Source organism: Lepus europaeus, unplaced genomic scaffold (genome assembly GCF_033115175.1).
Source record: "Lepus europaeus isolate LE1 unplaced genomic scaffold, mLepTim1.pri SCAFFOLD_29, whole genome shotgun sequence".
NCBI classification, from domain to species: domain Eukaryota; kingdom Metazoa; phylum Chordata; class Mammalia; order Lagomorpha; family Leporidae; genus Lepus; species Lepus europaeus.
Genome location: NW_026909167.1, coordinates 2,335,759 through 2,356,200, shown reverse-complemented (window position 1 = coordinate 2,356,200; position 20,442 = coordinate 2,335,759). Strand labels below are relative to the sequence as shown.

The window sequence follows — 20,442 nt, the reverse complement described above, 5'->3', positions numbered from 1 at the left end:
AACCAATGGAAGGAAGACTTTTCTCTCTGTCTCTCTCTCTCTCTCACTGTCTGTAACTCTACCTGTCAAATAATTTAAAATGAAAAGGGCAAAACTAAAAGCCACAGGGCAAGGCAGAGAGAGGTTTCTGCTCCTCTCTTGGAGAGAGTCCCGCTGGCCCCTACTTTTCTATAAACTTTTGTTTTCCTTTCATTGCACACCATCACCTCTTCAACCTGCAGAGTTGCTGCATGGTTCACAGCAAGGGGCACCTGAACAGGGACCTGACGAGGAAGGATCACCTCAAACAAATGAAAATGAAAAGTTTAATGGAGAAGAAGGCTGCCCAAACATCCAGTCATGACCATAACTTTTGTGAATGGAGTTTTTCTTTACCCAGAGTAATGGGGTAGGATTTAAAGATCGAGACTAAACAATATTGTAAAGTTTTAAAACAATTCTTGAAAGGGAGAGGAATCATTGTATCAGAAAAATTTTACAGGAATTTTTCTCAACAGTAATATTATATATTCCTAGATTTCCAAAGCATGAAACTAGATATCCAAGGGAAAAGGTTGGGGATTTGTTTAAAAAGGAATAGAATTCACTTCTGATTTTTTTATGCAGTGGATGAAATGTGAAATCCAATGAGTTAAAGAAATCCATATATAACTTGGAAGAAAAACATACCTGTGAAACAGAGATTTAGAAGAGAAACCAAAGAAAATATTATAACTAAAGAAGTTAATGTCAAATAAGAAATGCAGTGGAATTCTTAACAACATACTTGTGAAGCAGAAGAAAAAGTATTTGAGTGGGAAGGTAAATCTTAGGAAATATCATGGATTTAAGTAAAAAGGATGAAGGCCGGCGCCGCGGCTCACTAGGCTAATCCTCCGCCTTGCGGCGCTGGAACACCGGGTTCTAGTCCCAGTCGGGGCACCGGATTCTGTCCCGGTTGCCCCTCTTCCAGGCCAGCTCTCTGCTGTGGCCAGGGAGTGCAGTGGAGGATGGCCCAAGTGCTTGGGCCCTGCACCCCATGGGAGACCAGGAGAAGCACCTGGCTCCTGCCATCGGATCGGCACGGTGCGCTGGCCGCAGCACGCCAGCCGCGGCGGCCATTGGAGGGTGAACCAACAGCAAAGGAAGACCTTTCTCTCTGTCTCTCTCTCTCACTGTCCACTCTGCCTGTCAAAAAAAAAAAAAGGATGAAATTGGAAGTTAAAAACTTTTTGATGGGATACTATCAAATGACCCAACATATAGGTCTTTGGATTTTCTGAAAGTATGGAAAGAGAGAATAGATTGGAAGGTGTATTCAGTGAAGTAATTATGGAAAAGTCCCCTAACCTGGAGAAAGAAAGGTACACTTAAGTACAGGAAGCACACAGAACTCTTAATACACATGACAGAAAAGATTTCCACCATGATACTTTGCAGTCAAACTTTCAACAGTAAAGCATTAATAAAAATTATCAAATGTACACAAGAGAAACATGATTACCTTCAGAAACATATCCAATTAGACACAGGTGATTTCTCATCAGAAACTCTACAGGCTAGGAGAGAATGCAGAGACTGTCACCCCTGAATACTATATCCTGCAAAGCTCTCATTTATGAATGAAGGTGAAAAAAAGAACTCTCCATAACAAACAGAAATTGAAAGAATATGTCACCAGGGGCTGGTGCTGTGGCATAGTGGGTAAAACCACCATCTGCAGTTCCAGCATCCCATGTGGGTGTTGGTTCAAGTCTCGGCTGTTCCACTTCCAATCCATCTCTCTGCTATGGGCCTGAAAAAGCAGCAGAAGATGGCCCAAGTCCTTGGGCCCTTGCACCTGTGTGGGAGACCTTGAAAAAGCTCCTGGCTCCTGGCTTCAGAATGGCTCAGCTCTAGCTGTTGAGGCCAACTGTGGAGTGAACCAGCAGATGGACAACCTCTCTCTCTCTACCTTTCCTTCTCTTTGTGTGTAACTCTCATTTAAAGACACAAAGAAGGGTACTATGCTATAATTAAGGGATCAATTTAACAGGAAGACATGACTATAATAAACATCCAATATATACACCAATGCCAGAGCACCAGGCTATTTAAAGTAATTTTAATTGACATAGAGAAACATGGAGTCCAATAATGGAGGACTTCAACATCTAGTTTAATCAATTGACTGATCAACTTGACAGAAAAACAACAAAGAAATATGAGAGCTAATCAACACTATGGACCAGGGCCAGCGCAGTGGTGCAGCAGGTTAATGCCCTGGCCTGAAGCGCCGGCATCTCATATGGGTGCCGGTTCTAGTCCCAGCTTCTCCTCTTCTGATCCAGCTCTCGGGTGTGGCCTGGGATAGCAGTGGAAGATGGCCCAAGTCCTTTGGTCCCTGCACCCACGTGGGAGACCCAGCAGAAGCTCCTGGCTCCTGGCTTCAGATCGGTGCAGCTCTGGCAATTGCAGCCCATTGGGGAGTGAAACATCAGATGGAAGACTTCTCTCCCTCTGCCTCTCTTCTTTCTGTGTGTAATTCTGACTTTAAAAAAAAAATAAATCTTTTAAAAAAAACACTATGGGAGTTAGAAACGTGCCAGGGGATTCCAATACAATCCCATCAAAGTGGCATGTACCAATGCCATCTCACTAGTCCAAGTGATCAATTTCAGTTCACAATTGATCATATTGATAGGTCTAAGAGTCAAAGGGATCACACAAACAAGACTAGTGTCTGCTAATACTAACTGATAGAATCAAAAAGGGAGAGAAGGATCCAACATGGGAAGCAAGATACACAGCAGACTCATAGAATGGCAGATGTCCTAAATAGCACTCTGGCCTCAGAATCATCCCTTAAGGCATTTAGATCTGGCTGAAGAGCCCATGAAAGTATTTTAGGCATAGAAAGCCAAGACACTCTGGCAAAAAAAGAAGACCTAAATGAAAGATCTCTGCAAGTGAGATCCCAGTGGAAAGAACAGGGCCATCAAAAAGGAGGTACCTTTCTCTGAAGGGAGGAGAGAACTTCCACTTTGACTATGACCCTATCGGAATAAGATCAAAGCCAGAGAACCCTAAAGGCTTCCATAGCCTTGGCAACTCATGACTAGAGCCTAGGGAGATTACTGACGCCATAAACAAGAGTGCCAAATTGTTAAATCCACAACAGGAGTCACTGTGTACTTATGTCACATGTGGGATCTGTCCTTAATGTGTTTTCCAATGTGAAATGAAGCTATAACTAGTATTAAAACAGTATTTTTACACTCTCTGTGTCTGTGTGGGTGCAAACTGATGAAATCTTTACTTAGCATATACTGAATCGATCTTCTGTATATAAAGATAATTGAAAATGAAAAAAAAAAAACCAACCTGGTGTTAAATTGGAAATTGCATAGAAAATTAATCAATTTTTTAAAAATATCATGTAGGATCTCTTTCTTTAATGTGCTGTACACTGTTATTTAATGCTATAACTAGTACTCCAACAGTATTTTTCACTTTGAGTTGCTATGTGGGGGCAAACTGTTGAAATCTTTACTTAATATATACTAAACTGATCTTCTGTATATAAAGAGAATTGAAAATGAATCTTGATGTGAATGGAATGGGAGAGAGAGCAGGAAAGGGGAGGGTTGTGGGTGGGAGGGAAGTTATGGGGGGGAAGCCATTGTAATCCATAAGCTGTACTTTGGAAATTTATATTCATTAAATAGAAGTTAAAAAAAAAAACACTATGGACCAAATGGACTGAACAGATATCTACTGAATATTTCACAGTTGTAGAATACACATTCTTTTCATCACTATATGGAACCTTCTCCAGGATAGACCATATGCTAGGCTGTAAAGCAAGTCTCAGCAAACCCAAATTATTGAAATCATACCATGTGTCTTTTCTGACCACAATGGGATAAAGCTGGAAATTTAGAATGTAAGAATCTCTAGAAAATATGCAAATATATGGAGACTGAATAACACAATATTGAATGATGAACAGTGATTCACAGAAGCAATCAAATGAGAAACCAAAGAATTCTTGGAAATGAATGAAGCTGACAATACAACATGCAAAACTTATGAAACGGGGCCAGCACTGAGCTGTAGTGGGTAAAAGCTGTCGCCTGCAATGCCAGCATCCCATATGGGCACCAGTTAAGAGTCCTGGCTGCTCCTTTTCTGATCCAGCTCTCTGCTGTGGCCTGGGCAAACAGTGGAAGATGATCCAAATCCTTGGCCCACTGCACCCATGTTGGGGACCCAGAAGATGCTCCTGGCTTCTGGTTTAGGATCAGCACATCTCCAGCCATTGTAGGCATCTGGGGGAGTGAACTAGCAGATGGAAGACCTCTCTCTCTCTGCCTTTCAAATAAATAAATAAATCTTAAAAAAAAAAAGAAAGCAGAACTGAGATTCAAAAAACAATGATACAAAATTGAAAATAGATCTACCACATGACCTAGCAATCCTAGTCCTGAGAATTTACCCAAATGAAATGAAATTGGCATATGAATAGTCCATGTTTACTGAAACTTAGTTCACAAAAACCAAGATATAGAATCAACCCAGATGTCCATCAATTGATGACTGTATTAAGAAATTGGGTACATATACAGTATGTAATCTGGCTTAGATTTAAAAAAGAATGAAATCACTAATCCACTGTTGGTGGGAATGCAAACTGGTAAAGCTACTCTGGAAGACAGTCAGGAGATTCCTCTGAAACTTGAATATAGCCCTACCACACAACCCAGCCATTCCACTCCTTGAATTTTACCCAAAGGAAATTAAATTGGCAAATAAAAGAGCTGTCTGCACCTCAATGTTTATTGCAGCTCAATTCATAATAGCTAAAACATGGAATCAACCTAAATGCCCATCAACAGAAGACTGGATAAAGAAATTATGAGATATGTACTCTATAGAATACTATACAGCAGTAAAAAAATTAATAAAATTTGGTCATTTGCAACAAAATGGAGGAATCTGGAAAACATGCTGAGTGAAATAAGCCAGTCCCAGAGGGACAAATATCATATGTTCTCCCTGATCGGTGACAACTGAGCACCTAAAAGGAAACCTGTTGAAGCAAAATGGAAACTATGAGAAACAATGTCTTGATCAGCCCTTGTCCTGACTGTCAAGGAGCAACTTACTATTTTATTCCTTTTAGTACTTTTTTCTCCTACTTAATACCATTGGTTGAACTCTTTAATTAACACACAATTATTCTTAGGTGTTTAAATTTAACTGAAAAGTAAGCCCTGTTAAATATAAAAGTGGGAATAAGAGAGGGACGAGATGTACAATTCGGCACATGTTCACTTGGACTACCGCTAACGGTAGAGCTAGAAATGTGCCAGGAGATTGCAATTCAATCCCATCAAAGTGGCATGTACCAATGCTATCTTACTTGTTAAAGCAATCACTTTAAGTTCATAATTGATCAAAAAGATAGGATTGTCAAAGGGATCACATAAATAAGACCAGTGTCTTCAAATAATAATTGATAGAATTAAAAAGGAGAATAATCCTACATGGAAAGCAGTATAGACAGCAGACTCATAGAATAGCACATGCCTTAAACAGAACTCTGGCCTCAGAATCAGCTGTTAAGGCATTCAGATCTGGCTAAAAAGCTCATGCGAGTTTCACAGGCATGGAAAGCCAAGACAATGTGGCAAAATCAATCAATCAATCAACCAATAAATGACCGAAATGAAAGATCTCTGTGTGTGAGATCCCAGCAGAAAGAGCACATCAAAGAAGGAATTACCTTTCTCTGAAGGGAGGAGAGAACTTCCACTTTGAATATGGCCTTGTTTAAATAAGATCAGTTTCTGAACTCAAGAGGCTTCCATAGCCTTGACAGCTCATGACAAGAGTCTTGTGTGATTACTGACATTATAAATAAGAGTGTCAATTGTTAAATCAACAACAGGAGTCACTGTGCACCTGCTCCCCATGTAGGACCTCTGTCATTAATGTGCTGTACTATGCAAAGTAATGGTAAAACTACTACTGAAACAGTACTCTATACTTTGTGTGTCTGTGTGGGTGCAGTATGTTAAGATCTTTACTTAGTATATACTAAGTTGATCTTCTGTATATAAAGCGAATTGAAAGTGAATTGTGATGAAGAATGGGACGGGTGTGGGAGATGAGATGGTTGCAGGTGGGAGGGAGGTAATGGGGGGAAAAGCCACTATAATCCAAAAGTTTTACTTTGATAATTTATATATATTAAACAAAAGTTGGAAAAAATTTAATTATTCAATGGAAAAATCTATATTCCATATGAAGCAGTACAATATTTCTCCAAAGATATTGGGATAAATTATTCTCAATGTAATTTTTAAAGCCATGAGTAACAAATTAAAGCATATCAGTATTACACATCAAAGTAAATTAATGCAACAAAGTAGTGTATTCATTTAACAGAGATGCTATAATACTATGTTGTAGAGAGGGCAACTTAACAGAAATTTATTTTCTCATGATTCTGTAGAATGATGGTTTAAGAACGAGATGCTGGGGTTGGCACTGTGGCTTAGTGGGTAAAGTTGCCATCTGCTTTGCGGGCATTCCATATGGGCACCAGTTAGAGTTCTGGTTGCTCCACTTCCCATCCATCTGCTATGGCCTGGGAAAGCAGTTAGAAGATGAAGATGGTCCAAGTCCTTGAGACCCTGTACCTGCTTGAGAGACCCGGAAGAAGATCCTGGCTCCTGATCAGTGCAGCTCCAGCCATTGTGGCCAATTGGGTAGTGAGCCAGCAGATGGAAGACCTATCTCTGCCTCTCCTTCTCTCTATGTTTAACTCTGACTTTGAAATAAATAAATAGATCTTTAAATTAAAAAAAAAAACAAACAAACAAGGTGCTTGCAGATTTCATTTTTTTCCGAGGTCTTTTCCATTTAAGAATAGCCAACTTCTCACGATGTCCTCATATGGCCTCTTCTTTGTATGCTCTCATCACTGGTTTCTCCCCGACAAAGACCAAGTTGAATGGGATTAAGGCCCACCTATAGAATCCCAATCAACCTTAATTATCCATTTGAAGGTTCTATTTCCAAATGCAGACACATGGAGTTTAACATATCCAAATACAGATTTGGGGAGGTACACTCCTTAGTCTATGACACTGAGTGAAACCATCAATAGGAGCACTACAATTAAATATTTAAAATGTTTTATGGTTGTACACATTTGACATAGAATTTAGGGTATCAGTTAAGATGCCTATGAATCACACTGGAGTACTTAGGTTTGATGCCCACTCTAGCTCCTGATTCCTACTTCCTGCATCCGAAAAACCTAGTAATCTGTGGGGATGGCTCAAGGAATTAGGTTCTTGCCACACACAGTAAAGATGCTGATTGAACTCCCAGCTCATGGATTGAGGCAAACCCAGCCCCAGCCATATTCCCATACATTGCAGTTATCTGGGAAGTAAACCCATAAGCAAGACTTCTCTCTCCCTCCCTATCTCTAACTATCTATCTACCTACCTACCTACCTACCTATATCTACCTACCTACCTACCTATATCTACCTACCTACCTACCTATATCTGTGTGGAAGTGTGTATGTCTTCTCTCCCTCCCAAATCAATAAATTAAATTTAAAAGGATACACAATAAAAACATTAATCATAAAAAGCTCAATTGGATGCCTTATTTAGCAGCAAAGTATCAAGAAGAAATAGAAGACCAGAGGTATTAAGAGACTTTTTGTCATAATAAATAAGATTTCATGATGATAACATAATTATGTCAGTATGCCTAAAAACAACCTCAAAGGACATGAGACAGAATTCACAGAAGAAAGAAATTTTAAAAATCAAATATTATCTGATAATTGATACTCAGTTTATAATATATGAAATAATCAATCAAAATGTGAGTGACAAAATGTTGACCTAATTAGTATTTTTAGACCACCCTGTGCAACACACACAAAGACAGCACATATACTGACCCATAAATAAGACTAAAATCACAAATTATTCTACCTAATCACATGAAATTAGTTACAAATTGATAAGAAAGAAGAAATCCAGACCTGATTGGATGAGGAAAGGCTGGGCACCTATGCTGGTGCCCTGTCTGATGTACCCGGGCATTAACTTGAGGTGTTTTAGCAATGTTGGCTGGAGATTCCGGCACAGTGTGCCCCTGTAACTACCTCCACCCCACCTCCATTGTCCTCTTGAGCATGGCGGCTGGGTCATAAGGGATGACAAAGTGGCAAATCTCTCAACCCATGTCATGGATAAAGGTGGTTCCCACATCCACAGGCAGGTGTCTGTCTGAAATAGAAATGCTCCAATAATTTTTGCCACCTAGCTGTGGAGCTCAAGGCAGGTGATAATAAGGGGGAGGAGGAGATGGTGGCACAGCACCAGAGGTGGAAAACTGTGGGTTATGCAACTGATTGAGCATAATGACAGTGAAGACATGTTTGGTGATTATGACAGCTTTACTGAAAACTTTTTACGTCATGTTGATGACCTGGAACAAAAATATATGGAACTTCCTGAACATAGGAAACACATTACAGACTTTGCCACTGGTGATCTTTGTTAAGAAAGTAATGAAAACAAACTCAGCACCCCCACTGTGGGTAACTTTACTGAATTAAAAACTGATGAGCACACAAAGAACCAGAATAGACCTAAAGATATCCCTGTTGAAAATGGAACTGGTTTTTTGTCACATATGCCTTCCTCACAGGTTTTATACTTTGATAATTTGCAGAACTCTTCAAATGATTTCGGGGGTCAGTGACCTAAAGAAAGGGATTGGAATGTAACCTGTCTCAAGACTGGAAATGAAGAATTGTCCCTTAATCACATAGAAGCAACCCCAGCAAAATGATTAGTTCTCTCCTAAAGTCAGAACAAATCCAGATAAGAATAGGAGAAAAAGTATTAAAGATCATCTAAAATGTGCCATGACTGGAAATGTCAAGGCCCAAATACCAGTATTTTCTAGGAATAACAGCTGAAAGAGACTCTCCTATCTGAAGAAATTAATGTTGCTAAGAAAACAACTGAATCATCATAAGATACCTTGGTCCTTTCTATTCATTACTCAGCAAAGTGAGACCTTTATGTTCAGTTCAAAGGAATTGAAAAGCTATATGGTAGTACTTTTTTCTGGAATGAAAACAAGATTTCTGATTGCTATCATAGTATTAGTACACATCAGTAGAAATAAAGGCTTTTAAGGTCATATTTCTTGAAAACAATCAAAAGAGCAATTGTCTCTCAGCCTTCCATAAATATTCTGCTAGTACTAAAACCCTCCCTGTGACTCCCTTCAACAGTCACACTTCTCAAACCAGTTATCCTTGCTGTCTCTCATTCGTCATCTCAAATAATTCTCCAGCTTAATCCAGTTATGGGTTCTGTGCTCTTAGGATTTAATGACCAGGGCACCTAAATGAGTTTTTTTTTTATTGCATTTTTTTGGTCAGATTCCTCAATTAGATACCTGATGCTATTGACTGCATCATTCTTGAAACTCCTTTCTCAACTTCTTGATCCTCCGCTCCTGCTGTTTTCTGATTATTTAGCTCTTCCACACTTTTGAAAACTGGTGCTTCTGTGACTGTCTCTGTCTTCTCTATCAAAAAGTTGTTGAAAATCCTTTGAATACTCATGTCTTGAGTGAAGTTAGGAATACCATATATTAAAATAAACATATTTGGGGTGAGTGACACACTTAAGATTCCACTTGATGGGGCCAGTGCTGTAGTATAATATAGTGGGTTAAATCTCCAGCTTGCAGTGCCAGAATTCCATATGGGTGTGGTTCAAGTCTGGGCTCTCCACTTCCAATCCAGTTCCCTGCTGATGTGCCTGGGAAAGCAGTGGAGGGTGGCACAAGTGCTTGCACCCCTGTACCCACATGGGAGACCTAGAAGAGGCTTCTGGTGCCTGGCTTTGACCTGGCTTAGCCCTGGTGGTTATGGCCATTTGGGGAATGAACCAGTGGATGGGATCCTCACTCTGTCTCTACCTCTTTCTGTAACTCTTTCAAATAAATAAAATCTTTAAAATAAAAAAGATACCACTTGAGACACCCACATCATATATTTCAGTGCCTGGGTCCAAGTACCAGCTCCACTTCCAGTTTCATTTCCTACTAATGTACAACATGGGAAGGAGCAAGTGGTGGCCCAAGTACTTGCGTACTTAATACCTATGTGGTAGATCTGAATTGGGCTCCTTATTTCTGATTTTAACCTGGCCTAGCCTAGACTATTGTGGACATTTGGGGAATGAGCCACTGGATACAAGATGTTTCAGTCTCTACCTTTCAAGTTAAAAACAAACTAAATATTATTTTTTAAGATTTAATTTTATTTTTATTTGAAAGGCAGAGTTACAAGGGCGGAGTGTGGGGAAAAAGAGAGAGAGAGACAGAGAGAAAGAATGAATCTTCCATTTGATGGTTAGCTCCCCAAATGGCTGTGACAGTACCAGGCCAGGCTGAATTCAGAAGCCAGGAGCTTCATCTGGGTCTCCAACATGGGTTCAGGGGCCCAAGGACTTCAGCAATATTCCATTGCTTTCCCAGTCACATTATCAGAGAGCTGCAATAGAAAGGGAACAGCCAAGACTCAAACTGATGCTCATATGGGCTATTAGCACTGTAGGCAGAGGTTTTACCTGCTATGCCACATAATGCCGACACCCCAACTAAATACCCTTAAAGACAACTGTAGTTAAGGTTTCAGTGCAGTATTTACTGTGGCAACACATATACTAAAATTGGAAATATTTAAGTGAGGAGAGGTAGTAGTAATAAGAATATTATGTTTTTCAAAAAAAATAGGTCCTTGTTTATAAGAGGGCACTTCAGAAAGTTTGGACAATGCATATTACTAAAAACAGGTATGGACTTCAAAGTTTGTGCATCAAACTAAATTTGCCTTTTAATTCCATTTTTTATGAACTTTCTGAAGTACCCTCCCATTTCAAATACATTTCTTTTTGATTTATTTCAGAAAGAGAAGTCTTGTATCCACTGAGTCACTTCCCAGAGGTCCACAAAAAAGTGAACTAGCTGCAGCTGGGTGCCAAGAACTGAATGCAAATCTCTTATGTAGATAACAGGCCGAATTGCTTGGGCTGTCCCTAATGCTTACAGGAAGCTGGAGTTGAGAGCCAGAGACAGGTGTCAACCTCAGGAGGACACAGATTTCTTAACCACAAATGCCCACATTCAAGTATGTGTCTTAGATAAACAAGATGGACTGGAAGATCAGCCCATCAACTTGTCATTTTATAAGTATTTCTAGAACTCCTTTCAGAATTTTATGAACTTTGCAAATATGGGTTCTTATCTCAGAAAAGACCATCAGGTTTAAGAAGTAAGACTACTGGAATCAGAAGTCAAAAAAGAATCTAATAAATTATGAATAGTGAGGTTCACAGTTTAATCACTAATGGTGTTCATTGACCTTGAAGTAGATGTGAACTTTCTTCCATCTGCTTTTCTTTTGTGCCTTATTTTTTGTTTAAGCTGCATTTCCTGCCAGAATGAACATCTGAGTACAGGCCTCTGTCTAATTCATCTTTTTTGTATGTAGCTGACACTGTGCTAGGCACATTCTGGTTTGTTCTCAATTGCTGGAGACTGTAAACCTCCTAGTGAATTATGGTCCTGTCACTTAGCTTTGGCACGCTCAGCCTTATTCATCATGAAATAGGGTAATTGTCTTGCAAGTTACATTCTTTGTCAAGGACATGCCAAATTAGATGTTGGTAATAACTGCCAATAATTACATTGGTATTTCTAAGTAAAGACTTTAGTAAATAATAGCTTTCCAGTTCCTTTTTCACTTGTGAGATGGCTTAATAATATGAACAATTTAAAGCAGAAATATTTGTGCTACTTTTCAGAAAGCTAAAGCAGTAATTCTCAAGTTGTGGCTCCTGGACTGCATCACTGGCCTCTCATGGAAACTTGCTGCAATGCATTGTTAGGCCCTGTGCAATCCTGTCACTTGGAACTCCCTTGTGGGATCTGGCTATCTGTTTTTCTTCTTTATTTTTTTTTTTAATTTGAGAGGTAAAGTTACAGGCATAGAGGAAGAGAAAGAGAGAAAGGTCTTCCATCCACTGGTTCACCCTTCAACTGGCACCAATGGCCAGAACTATGCAGATTTGAAGGCAGGAGCTAGGAGCTTCCTCCAGGTCTCCCACATGTGGCAGGGGCCCAAGAAACTGAGCCATCTTCTACTGCTTTCCCTGGCCATAGCAGAGGCTAGATTGAAAGAGGAGCAGCCAAAACATGGATGGTGCCCATATGAGATGCCATTGCTGCTGGCAGAGGCTTAGCACACTATACTACAGCACCAGTCCAATCTGTGTTTTACCAACTCCCAGGAGATTCTTGTGGGCCTACAAGTCTTTGGACCACTAAACTAAAAACTCACAACCTTACACTGTTAGCTTTGTCTTTTTATTACAGAATTACATGCATAATTTTTCCTATTAGTGTTGAGAACTAAGATAACATAGTTTATCCTTTGATCTGTGAAGATAAGTGAGATTCTTCATATCATTTTGTACTTAAAAAATATGAGTTGGATAAAATGTGAATATGGTTAATGTGACATAAACATGAAAATTGATAACTAATGGGTGGTACCCATCTGAAGTATTTTTAATATTTAGATATTAAGTACGTACATATTTGGGAATCACCAAAACACAATACATTAAACTTTTAAGTCTCATTCAGATGGAACTATTTTGATATTGCAACAACTGGCAGATAAATCAGTTTCCTAGCTCTTTTTTTTTAACATTATGGGTATATTTTATTTACTTTTGGCATTCACATGGCTTCAATGCTTTTAGGAATAAAAATCAGCTTTTATGCCAAAAAATAAAATTTGCAATTGAAACAGAAAAAAAGAAATCCAGTAGGATCCCAATATTTAAGGAGAGAACTTCCACTTTGAATATGGCCTTGTCTAAATAAAATTAGAGTTGGTGAACTCAAGAGGCTTCCATAGCCTTGGCAGCTCATGATAAGAGCCTCGGGTGATTACTGATGTCATAAATAAGAGTGTCAATTGTTAAATCAACAATGGGAGTCTCTGTGCACCCACTCCCCCTGAAGGATCTCTGTCCTTAATGTGTTATACTAAGCAAACTAATGGTAAAACTACTATTCAAACAGTACTTTATACTTTTTGTTTCTGTATGGGTGCAAACTGTTGAAATATTTCCTTAGTATATACTAAGTTGATCTTCTGTATATAAAGATAATTGAAAATGAATCTTGATGAAGAATGGGATGGGAGAGGGAGTGGGAGATAGGATGGTTGTGGGTGGGAGGGAGGTTACAGGGTGAAAACCCACTATAATCCAAAAGTCGCACTTTGGAAATTTATATTTATTAAATAAATTTGAAAAAAAATTTATTAAATAAATTTGAAAAAAAGAAATAACAGACTTCTAAATAATCTATGAGTGAAAGGAGAAATCACAAAGGAAATTAGAAAATACATTTAGCATATTGTACCAAGCAATGAAATTAGTTGTAGATTTGTGGTGTCCAAAATGTCTTCTCTATTCCTACCTTTGAGGTAGAACCTAATGCACATTCAATGTGGGCTGGCCTTAGCAATCTGCTTAGCTAACAGAAGTTAGCCTATTTGGAACACTGAGAAAGTTATTATGGGTAAAGAATAGTACTCTAACTGAACAGTTTAATTTATTTTGATTTTTAACTTCAAATAACAATCACCTCAGAGTTTATGTCATGATATAAAGCTACGATTATCAATTTAAATTGTTACAAGTAAACACTGGGTGGCTGGGGCCGGAGCTGTGGCTAACTTGGCTAATCCTCTGCCTTGCAGCACCCTCATATGGGCACTGGGTTCTAGTCCCAGCTGCTCCTCTTCCAGTCCAGTTCTTTGCTGTGGCCTGGGAAGGCAGTGGAGGATGGCCCGGGTGCTTGGGCCCCAGCACCTGCATGGGAGACCAGGAGGAGGCACCTGACTCCTGGCTTCGGATCGGCGCAGCGCCGGCCATGGTGACCATTTGGGGGGTGAACCAGTGGAAGGAAGACCTTTCTCTCTGTCTCTGTCTCTCTCACTGCCTAACTCTACCTGTCAAATAAGTAAAAAATAAAATAAAAAAAAAAGTAAACGCTGGGTAAAAACTTCAACACTGTCTTATCAGTGGCTTATCTGTTATAACTTTTATATTGCATAGACAACAAAAGGAAATATCAAAAGGAATTATATAAAATTAAAATTTACTGAATATCAAAAGACTCAAAAGGATAAAAAAGACACCCATTTGATTGGAGAGATAATTGTAAATTGTATGCATATGTGATTAGTGTTGAGAATACATGGTACATAAAAAAACACTACAACTCAAAAGCAATAAAAACAGATTTCAAAATGTACAAAAATTTAAACAGACATTTCTACAAGGAAGATACACAAATGGCTAATGAGCACATAAGAAAATTCTGAACACTACTTGTAATTAGATAAATGGAAATGACAATCACAATTAAATACTACTTTATATCCACTGCAATAGCCATTTAAATAAATGTAGGCAAGGTTGGAGAAACTAAACTCTAATGCATTCTTGGTGTAAATGTAAAATGATGGGATCAATATGGAAAATGATGCTGATGGGCTTTATATGATTGTGGGGTTCTGACTGACAAAGTTCAGAAGCAGCACTAGGCATCACATAGAGACAGTGGACATGCTAGTGCCTCATTGGTCTCTGTCCTCAGTAGCCAATTAATTCTGATTGACCCTGAAGATCTCATCCAATCCTAATCACGTCTCAAATGCTCCACCTTTAAATACCATCGTCAAATTGAATTCCTATGTTCTTAATAACTCAAATTGGGAATTATCCCAAACAAATGATATTCAAATCATATCAACATATATCCGAATATCAGTGGGCTTTGCTAAAATATTTGACAAATGTTACAACAGAGTTTAACCTTGAGGACTAAATGCTCCATGACATAGCCAGTAAAAAGAGAACAAATATTTTGTAATTCCACTTACATCGCATTGCCAGAAAAGGCAAATTTACAGAGTACAACAGTGACTCTCAGGGTCTGGTTTAAGGGAACAGGGATTTAATGTTTGATGCAGTCAGTTTCACCTGAGGGAGATTAAAAAGATGAATGGTGTTCATTGTTGTCAAGTAATGTGAATTTGCTTCTGGAAGCATCCAATTTATCACCTTAAAATGCATGATTTTGGGCCACTGTGGTGGCACAATGGGTTAAAGCCCTGGCCTGAAATGCCAGCATCCCATAAGGGCATGGATTCTAGTCCCAGCTGCTCCTCTTCTGATCCAGCTCTCTGCTATGGCCTGGGATAGCCGTAGAAGATGGCCCAAATCCTTGGGCCCCTGCACCCACATAGGAGACCCAGAAGAAGCTCCTGGCTTCAGATTGGTGCAGCTCTGGCTGCTGCAGCCATCTGGAGAGTGAACCAGTGGATGGAAGACTTCTCTTTCTGTCTCTACCTCTCTCTGTAACTCTTTCAAATAAAATAAAATAAATCTTTAAAAAAAAAAAGAAAATATGTGATTTTAAGGGACCAGAGCTATGATATAGCAGGTAAAACCTCTGCCTGCAGTGTCAGCATTCCATATGAGCAACAATTGTAGTTCCAGTTGTTCCTCTTTCAATCCAGCTCTCTGTTTGTGGCCTGGGAAAGCAATATAAAATGTCCCAGGTCCCTGGGCCCTGCATACATGTGGGAGACCTGGAAGAAGCTCCTGGCTTCTGGGTTTGGATCGTCCCAGCTCCAGCCACTGTGTCCATTTGGGGAGTGAACTAGTTATGGACACAATGGCCATAGCTCAGAATCAGAAGCTTCTGCCAAGGTTTCCCACACAGGGGTAGGGGCCCAAGCACTTGGTCCATTTTCCACTACTTTCCCAAATGACAAACAGAGAGTTGGATCAGAAAAGGCGCAGCCAGGACATGAACCAGCACTCATATGGGATGCCAGCGGCACAGGTGGAAGCTTAGCCTACTATGCCTCAGCAGCGGCCTCAATGATTTTGTTTTTAATGAATAGCACCTCTTTGGCCTTCACTGTGGCTCACTAGGCTAATCCTCCACCTGTGGTGCCAGCATCCCAGGTTCTAGTCCCAGTTGGGGCACCGGTTCTGTCCCCATTGCTCCTCTTCCAGTCCAGCTCTGCTGTTACCCGGGAAGGCAGTGGAAGATGGCCCAGGTCCTTGGGCCCTGCACCCACATGGGAGACTAGGAGGAAGCACCTAGCTCCTGGCTTCATATCAACACAGTGCACCGGCCGCACCTGGCCACAATGCACCATCCTTAGGGGCCACTTGGGGGGTGAACCAATGGAAAAGGAAGACCTTTCTCTTTGTCTCTCTCTCACTAACTCTGCCTGTCAAAAAAAAAAAGATTCAATGAATAGCACCTCTTCTTTTCCACACTGCATACAAACATTGAAATAAAGATTGAAAAACAGAAACATAAATAAAAGTAGCAACATTTGACACCAGATGAAATTAAACATGAGAAAGTTGCAGGAGACCAGGAAAAATATTCTATTTTGTGATTTTGCAAAGGCTTGCTCATAGTAACCCCTTAAACAAGTAAATGGAGAAATGAGTGATGTAGTTTTTTGGGTTTTTGTGTGTTTGTTTGTTTTTGACAGGCAGAGTTAGACAGTGAGAGAGAGACAGAGAGAAAGGTCTTCCTTCCATTGGTTCACTCCCCAAATGGCCACTGTAGCTGGTGTGCTGTGCCAATCCAAAGCCAGGAGCCAGGTGCTTCCTCTTGGTCTCCCACATGGGTGCAGGGCCCAAGCACTTGGGCCATCCTCCACTGCACTCCTGGACCACAGCAGAGAGCTGGACTGGAAGAGACGTAACCAGGACTAGAACCCGGAGTACCAGCACTGCAGGCGGAGGATTGGCCTAGAGAGCTGTGGCACTGGCCTGATATAGTTTTAATTTTAGATTTGTTGATCTTGAGTTGCAAACTGCATAACTACAAAGAAACATCCAACAAGAAGTACAGACTATAGTCTGAAGGCTGTGAAAGAGGCCCATGATGGAGGGAAACAGGATTTTCAGAGTACAAAGGGTCAGATTCGTTAAGGAGAATTACAGAAATTTATGAATTAGAGATCACATGGGATACTTGCATGAGTGATGAGAAATAGAAGAATTCAAAGAGAAAAAGAAACCATCAATGGTATCATGAAAAAGAGAAAACAATTTTCAGGAGATCATGTACAGCAGTTGAGAAAAGCAGTTTAAATCAGAGACAGGAATTTAGCCTTTTGCTTATGATGTCAGTCAAGATAACCTAATCATAATACAGAGTGCCTTGATTTGATTTCCAGGTATAGCTCTTGATTCCAGGTTTCTATCAATGCTGGAATCTTTCTACTTCTCAAATATCACAGTTCAAAATATGGCAAAGATTCAGTAAGGCAAAGTCTAGAGAATACTCTTCAGCTTATACTATACTTAACAGTATTGATACATTTAATAACTGAATTAAGGAGCCAGCTCTGTGGCTCAGGGATTAAAGCAACTGCCTGTAGTGCCGGCATCCCATATGGGCACCAGTTCAAGTTCTCGATGCTCCATTTCCAATCAAGCTCACTGATAATGTGCCTGGGAAAGCAGAGGAGGGTGGTCGAAGTCCTTGGGCCCCTACACCCATGTAGGGGACCCAGAGGAAGCTCCTGGCTCCTGCATTTGGATCAGCTCAGCTCTGGCCATTGCAGCTATTTGGGTAAGGGACTAGGATGAAGATATCTCTCTCTCTGCCTCTCTGTAACTCTGCCTTCCAAATAAACAAATAAATCTTTAAAAAAATATTCAAATTAAGACTACTTTGAGTAGCTTAAAGTACACATGTAGAATGAAATTATTTGCCTGAGTATATACTTTAGGATAGTCTGCACCACAACCTGCTGGGAGAAATATATGGAGAGTTAAGAACATCCAAATACAGTTAAGAGTTAGGAAAGAGCTTGAATAGATGTTTCTCAGAAGAAACACAAATAAATGGTCAATAAGTATGTTGAAAAATGCTCAGTATCAATGGTCATAAAGGAAATGCCTACCAAAATATACTGAGGGGGGAGGGTTAATGCCATGGTGTAGTGAGCTAAGCCTCCATCTGCAGTGCCAGCATCTCAGATGGGCATGGGTTCTAGTCCCGGCTGCTGCTCTTCCAATCCAGCTCTCTACTATGGCTTGGGAAAGCAGTGGAAGATGGCCTAAGTCCTTGGGCCCCTGTACCCATGTGGGAGACCTGGAAGAAACTCCTGGTTCCTGGCCTCAGATCAGCCCAGCCCCAGCCATTGTGGCCATTTGGGGAGTGAACCACTGGATGGAATACCTTCCTCTCTGTTTCTCCCTCTCTCTGTCTAAAACTCCATCTCTCAAATAAATAAATAAAATCTTAAAACACACACACACACACACACAGGAATATCATCTTACTCCAAAAAGAAAAAAAAAAGAGGGGGAGGGGGCTAGTAATAATGCAGATTTTTAAAATATTGTTATTTTAACAATAAACAAAAAATAAAATATTGTTAAATATATTGTTAATGGGAATGGAAATTAGTACAGGAATTATGGAAAACAGTATGGTCCTTCATAAAAGAAAAAAAAAAAAACTAAAAATCAATCTACCGTAATATATAGCTACTCTATTCCAGGGTAAAAAGGAAATGAAATCAGCATATCAAAGAACTACCTGCACTACCATGTTGACTAAACACTGCTGACAATAGCCAAGATAATTCAGCCATAAAAGAATGAAATATTGTGAAATATTGTTTACTGCAAAATGAATGGAACTGGAGATCATTAAGTCAATGGAAATATGCCAGATACAGAAAAAAAAATGTTCTCTACATTAAACAATAATGGATCAAAATACAGGATAATGTAGTTGATACTATATGCACCTTGAGTTAAGCTGTTCCTGTAGCACCAGCATCCCACATGAACATTAATTCAAATCCCGGATATTCCACTTTACTTTTTTAAAAAAAGATTTACTTATTTATTTGAAAGGCAGAGGGAGACACACACACATACACACACAGAGAGAGAAAGAAAGAGAGGTGTCTTCCATCCACTGGTTTACTTCCAGAATGTCCACAATGGTAGGAGCTGGGTCAATCTGAAGTTAGGATCTTCTTTTGGGTCTCCCATGTGGATGCAGAGGCCCAAGGACTTGGGCAATCTTCCACTGCTTTCCCAGGCCATCAGCAGAGAGCTGGATCAGAAGAGGAGCAGCAGGACTCAAACAGGTGCCCATATGGGATGCTGGCACTGCAGGCAAAAGCTTTACCCAGTACGCCACAGCACCAGCCCTCTGGCTATTCCACATTTGATCCAGCTCCCTGCTAATGGCTTGGGAAGGCAGTGGAAAAAGGCCAAAATATTTGGGACCCTGCACCTATGTAGGAGACCAGATGAAGCTCCTGGATCCTGACTTCAATATGGCCCAGTCTTGGCCTTTATAGCCTTTTGGGGAGTGAACCAGCAGATGGAAGATCTCTCTTTCCCTCTCTCTTTATTTCTCTCTCTACAATTCTGCCTTTCAAATAAATAAAAAAACAGAATTATGATTACTAGAGACTGGGAAGAGTGAGCACTCTGGGTAGAAGGAATTTGAATAGCAATTACCAAAACAAAGTGAGATAGAAGTAAGAAGTTCCAGAGTTTCATAACACAGTATGGTGCCTGGAGTTCACAATATGATGTTCTGTAAAAAGAGCTGGAAGAAAGGGAAAAAAAGCACTGGAAGAGAGCAGCTGGTAAGACCTAAACACAAAGAAAAAGGTATATAAAAGATAGTTCTCTGGTTTGTTCAAATCCTGTTGTGTGTATGTGTTCAAATCCAATATTATATAAGGAATACATGTTGGCTCAGTACTGTGGTGTACTGAGTAAACCCACCACCTGCAGTGCCAGCACCCCATATGGGCACCAGTTCAAGTCCCGGCTGCTCCACTTCTGATCCAGTTCTCTGCTATGGCCTGGGAAAGCAGTAGAAGGTAGCTCAAGTCCTTGGGTCCCTGTATCAGCATGGGAGATCTGGAATAAACTCCTGGCTCCTGGCTTCAGATTGGCACGCCTCTGGCCATTGCAGCCAATTGGGGATTTGATTCCTCTTTTTTATGTTTTTTTTTTTTTTTTTTTGAAAGGCAGAGGCAGAGAGAGAGAAAGAGAAGTCTTCTAACCACTAGATCACTCCCCAAACAGCCTGGGCCCATCAAAAGCCAGGAACCAGGAGCTTCTTCTGGGTCTCCCATATGGGTGAAGGGGCCTAACAACTTGGGCCATCTTCTACTGCTTTCCCAGGCCACTGTAAATGACTCTATTTGTGACTTGCCAACACTGGAGAGAGTGGGATCGGAAGTGGAGGAGCGGAGAC

General features: G+C 40.2%; 1 protein-coding gene and 1 pseudogene across 1 annotated transcript in view; one reads left to right on the top strand and one right to left on the bottom strand.

Annotated features, from left to right (window-relative positions):
* LOC133754746 (zinc finger protein 717-like) overlaps positions 1–20,442 on the bottom strand; it is a 33,523-nt gene that overhangs the window by 8,111 nt on the left and 4,970 nt on the right. The gene's annotated exons all lie outside the window — the stretch shown is intronic.
* LOC133754805 (helicase POLQ-like) lies at positions 8,242–15,511 on the top strand (annotated as a pseudogene).